A 6000-nucleotide genomic window follows, 5' to 3' on the forward strand; every position below is an offset into this window, starting at 1 on the left:
CAGTACCAGAGAACTTGACTGCCTTCCTTGAAGACCCATTCCAACCGTCTAACCAAACGTATCAAAGCCAAAATGGTGGAAATCAGAAATGAGAATTTTGCCAATAACATCCGTTCCCTCCCAGATTGTGCAAACTCCTTTTGAGAACTAACAAAAGTCCTCAAAACTAAACCGAGGCCTATTCCACCGCTGGTTCCACTGAATTTTCCCGAAGGTTCAGTCACGTTCAGTGGTTCACCTGATAACACCTGAAGAAAAGGCTGCCGCGATAGGTCAACATTTCGTCAGCTCCCACAATTTTGGACAAAACATCACCAGCCCTCACAAAGCTGAGGTTGCTGAAAATGTGACCAATCTCCACCAGGTTCCTACCATCTTTCCCGAGGAATCCGAGATCACGGCTGACAAACTGTTGGCTTTTATCAAAACTTTCAAAAACATGAAGGCCCCAGGTTTCGTCAACATCCTGAATCTGAAGCTCAACCAGCAGTCTTCTCTCAGGGTTATCCAAGCTGTTCAAAAGGGCAATTTACAGCCGGCTTCTAACATATGCCGAAGAAAACCATATCTTACTCGAGCAGCAGTTTGGTTTTCGAAAAGGTCGATCGACCGTCCACCAACTGACCCGAGTAGCAAACATTCTTAGACGGAAGAAGGCTGTTTCAGGCATTGTTAGACGTTGAAAAAGCGTTTGACAATGTCTGGCATGATGGCCTGGTGTACAAGTTGCATCGATACGGTCTTCCGATCTTCCTCAAGAAGATCATACAAAATTACATATCGGACAGGACGTTTCAGGTCTCTCTGAATGGCATCACATCGGATGCCTTTAACATCGGTGCCGGTGTTCCTCAAGAAAGTATCCTTGGGCCCATCCTGTTCAATCTATTCACCTCCGATATTCCGGCTGTCCCTGATGGTGGATCGTTGTCTCTGTTCGCTCACGACACATCCATCGTCTACAAGGATAGGGTCATCGGAGTTCTGACTACCAAACTCCAGAGAGGCTTGCATGTGCTGTCTGAATATTTAAACAGCTGGAACATCCGTATCAACGCGGCGAAGACTCAGGTCATATTTTTTTCACGCTCAAAATCTTCCAGACTTGTTCCGTCTGAGAATAACAAAATCTGCCTAAACGGTACAGTGGTGGGGTGGTCCAAAGAGGTAGTCTACCTAGGACTAACACTCGATAGCAAGCTGATGTTCAGGGAGTATGTTAACATAAAAAAAAAAAAACGTTACGGAGAACTGCTACCATCAAAAGATTCAGAGATTGCTGTATGCGATCCGATCAACAGATCATTAGGGTTCTGGCATGTTAGTTTAGGAAACTAGGTTAAGTAGGTAGCATATCAAATTTTCTAACTAAAATCAACAAATATGCTTTCCTTAAAAGCAAAATGTAAACTATTACAATGTAAAACTAAAATCAAACAGTAACTTGTTACAGACATAATCACCAAAGATGAAGAGCTTTCGGGCTAAAATGTACAATAAATGTAAACCACAAGACAATAAGTAAATAATCAAACTTTTTAGTAATAGTGGGCAAAGCCGTAGTTCTACGTCAAAAAATACGAAACGAATTATTTGTCGCGGTTTCGAAGGAATTCTCGATCTTTTCCCTAAATACAACCCATCAAGTGGCGCACAACGGTCTCTGTCAACACTGTTTTGACGATTTTATCCCACCAATTTTTCATCTGAGTTGCCGTTTTGATGACTGTTTTCAGTAGTTTTCAATGAGCCTCCACTGGAGACAATTGGGTGGATTGAGGGTTTTCGGAACAAACTGAACTCCGTTGTCATTGTACCATTGTTGTACAACTCACAAGATTCGGCCAAAATGTCACCGGACTCTCTCACTCTTCTTCGCACTGTAATTAAACATATTTTCTCACTGCTCAAGCTACCGCTTTCCATAAAGGATCGATCACGACTCCCCAGGTATCAAGAGCCACCGACGCGAATCTCAATCCATCCATCCCTCTTATGCCGTCGTTCGTCAGGGGGAAAGTCAAATCATCAAGTAAAACTATATTTTCTCAGGAATGAATCATAAACGTAACTGAAATTGTGATTTATTCAATTTCTCAACTCTACAGCAGTTTTTACAGAGTTGTTACCTGTACAAACAGGATAAGTCGTTCACTGTACTTATGATCTCTTTCCTACACTGTAACTCACTCAATCTCACCTTGGTCGCACGTACGCCGGATTACTTGTGGAGCAATGGTCGACTATCCCAGTTATCACCTGCCCACCTTTTCCAATATATTTTCCATTCGCTCCTAATTTCCTTCATTTTCCTTCCTTGTTGTTTATCACCACCCAGTTATATCCCTCCATGCAATTTTGCTACCACAGTTTCACCCAAATGACCCAATTTACATAGTTTATAACAGTGCATAAATTTCTGACTAATCCAACTTGCAAAAAGGTTTTCTAAACAACATGCATATAATAAAATCATGGACAATGTAATTCAACGGCTTCGAATGATATTTTGACGTAGGATTACGTCTTTCGGCAACATATTGTGGGCACAATTCCAAAAAACAAAATCGACCGCATTACGAAAGGAGTTCCGGTTTTGACCACATATAATTCTGTCAATAGCAAATGGATTTTAATTCTAAACAAGCCAAACGATTGGAAATTTATCTATCAATCTGCTCCAATGAAAACTTTATTAGTTTTCAATAGGTCACTATTGAAAAATACACAAATGTCCAACTCTTGCAATTGTGATCAAAATAATCACCGATTGCCTGCAAAAAGCGCTTTCCCTAACACAGATTTAAAAATCGAATTCGATCCTGTTTCATTGGACGGGGCTCATTCAATCACCGTGTGTGGTGGTGTCCGCTCGTCGGTGTAGCAGTGCTTTCGGCGCGTAGCGTTGAACATTGTTCTCCAGTACACAACGAAAGGCAGCCTGCAAGCAGCGAGCTGCAGAGCCCACATGTGTATCCATAGAAGGAGGAAGAAGCCGAACCTCTATGGATCGGAATCAGTATCCTCGTGAGTAGCTGTGGGTCATCTATACCAAGCGCGTCAATTTTGCTCCAAACAATATACAGCTCGCCAGCCTCATCCGTGTTGAACACCCTAACAGCTCAGCATTACGACAAAACGGTCCTTTTTTTGCTAGGATCACCATAAATTATTGTTGTTTCAGAGTTCATTTTCATTGAACGTTCGCTCGTCTTTCTGCCAGCCACATCACCTCCGAAGCTCTTTGATAATGTATCCAGCAACCAAACGTTTATCGTCAAATGCGTAACAGTGTTGAAGTGGTACATACAAATTCTCGCAATGACAGAATACCACATGACCATTAGACTGATGCCAAATTTGAAATTTTCGCTCCACGGTCTTCAAACGGTTCCAATTTGGTTCCTGATTAGCCTTTCAAAATTTGAAGTCATTTAGAAAGAAACTGACTTGGCTGGTTTGTGTTTGAAGTTTATATGGAAATTACTATGGGAAAACCAAATTTTGTATCATATCTATCTAATCATTCACCCTATTAATCTGCTGTAAAAATTGATACTAAAAACAGTTTTTCGATAAAATGCAAGGATCAAAATTTATTAATCATTATCACTATTGTCTTATGATTATGCTCAATCAACTGCTCAGCAGGCAACATTGGTGTTTCTGGCGCGTAGAATAGAGCTAAAACATCATGTCTACTATGTCACACTGCAGAATACAGTGTTGCCCACAGCACAGATTATCAATCTCTTAAACAATTAATAACTATTTAATTTGATTGCTGAAAATCAATATTGCGCAAAGTTGTAGCTGACAAAATTTCCCGTAAGAATAGCTATAGAATTTTTTAACGGTGCAATATGGAAGAAGGATAGAAGACTACAAAGAAACAGTTTGGTTTCGCCATGGTAATTTCCATATAAACTTCAAATGGTTTGTGCCCAGTCAGTTTCTTACCAAATCAGTTCAAACCCTTGGGAGGCTAATCTAGACCCGATTTGAAACCGCTTGAGCACTGTGGAGCGAAAATGTCAAATTTTGCATCAGTCTAATGACCATGTCAATTAACCAGAGACACTTCGTAAGGTTTACTCCAGGAAGCTAGAAAAAGCAAAAAAATCTCGAATTTTTATGATTGATCGTGAGTGGAAAATTTTTAGCAAGAAATTCCTCCAATCCATATTCGCTTTTTTTTTTATTATGTATTGAATTAACCCTCCGTTACTCGCGCTGTTGTACTTTGTACAACACACATGAGTTTTCCATTGCCATTTTGTTGCTGAGTTATCAATCGATCTGAAACCAACGAGTATTCCTCAAGAAACTTGTTTTGATCTAAACAAGCTAAACTTTGATTACAGTAAACACCTAAAAATGCGGATAATATGGAAAATGTAAATGGAAACTGCGTAAACTGTGACCATACTACGTGGGATTTAACTTGATTGATTACAACATGGAATATATCGAGATCCTGACCAGATATAAAGTTACTGTCTTGGACAAAGTTGTTCAGGAGATCATAGCCTTGCCGCTGGTGGAGAGTAGTTCAGAATTTTCTCACTACGTAGCGCTAGAATACATGTCAAATTATCGGATGTGATATATCTCAATAGAAAATTACTGTCGTGGACAAAGTTTTTGATGAGATCAAAGCCTATTTCTTGGTGCACAATATTTCAAAAAATTTTCAGTACGCGGCGCTAGTATACACGTGAAATTCTCATATGAAATATCTCGAGTTCCCAACCAGATAGAAATGCACTGTCTTCGGCATAGTTGTTCAGGAGGTCAAGGTTTTTTCGCAGGTGGACAGTAGTTCAGAGTTTTCTCACTTTACGGCGCTACAATACATGTGAAACTCTTGCATAGTTTTTCAGGAAGCCAAGATCTTTTTGTTGGGTTAAATTAGCTCAAAATTTTCTCACTATGCGGTGCTAGTATACACGTACCTTTCTTGCATATTCAATAGTTCGAGATCCTGATCAGATAGAAAGTTACTGTCTACGACAAAGTTGTTCAGGAGGTCAAGGTATTTTGACTGGTGGACAGTAGTTCAGAATTTTCCCACTTCATGGTGCTAGTATACATGTGAAATTCTCACATATAAAATATCTAAAGTTCTTGACCAGATAGAAAATTACTGTCGTCGGCAAAGTTGTTCAGGATATCACAAATTTTTTGCTCGTGGACAGTTGTTCTAAATTTTCTCACTACGTAGCGCTAGTGAAATGTGAAATTCTCGCCTGTGATATGTCTCGAGATCCTGACCAGATAGAAAGTTACTGTCTTTAACAAAGTAGTTCAGGAGGTTAAAGCCTAGAATTTGTGACAAAATTCTGAACAACTGTTCACCAGCCAAAATATCTTGACCTCCTGAACAGCTTTGTCGTAGACAGTATCTTTATATCTGATCAGGATCTCGAGATATAGCATATGCGAGAAGTATGCATGTATACTAACGCCACGTGGTGAGAAAATTCTTAACTACTGTTTACCAGCCAAAAAGGCTTTGACCTCCTGAACAACTTTGTCGAAGACAGTAACTTTCTATCTGGTCAGGATCTCGAAACAAGCCACATGCGAGAATTTCACGTGTATTCTAGCGCTACGTAGTGAGAAAATTTTGAACTATTGTGCACCAAGCAATAGGCATTGACCTCATGAACAACTTTTTCGAAGACAGTAATTTTCTACCTGTTCAGAATCTCGAGCTTAGCATACGCGAAAATAGTACACGTTTACTAGTGCCACGTGCCACCAGCCAAAAAGTCTTGACCCCCTGAACAAGTTTGCCGAGAATAGTAACTTTCTATCTGCTCAGGATCTCGAGCAATTATATATGCGAGAATTGCATGTGTATACTAGCACCAAGAAGTGAGAAAATTCTGAACAACTGCCCACCAACGAAAAGATCTTATGACTTCCTGAACAACTTTGCCGAATACATTTACTTTCTATCTGGTCAGAATCTAGAGATATTTTATATGCAAGAGT

The sequence above is a fragment of the Ochlerotatus camptorhynchus genome, unplaced genomic scaffold (genome assembly GCF_037179485.1).
Source record: "Ochlerotatus camptorhynchus isolate MF236.1 unplaced genomic scaffold, CSIRO-AGI_Acam_v1.1 ptg000010l, whole genome shotgun sequence".
Classification (NCBI taxonomy): domain Eukaryota; kingdom Metazoa; phylum Arthropoda; class Insecta; order Diptera; family Culicidae; genus Ochlerotatus; species Ochlerotatus camptorhynchus.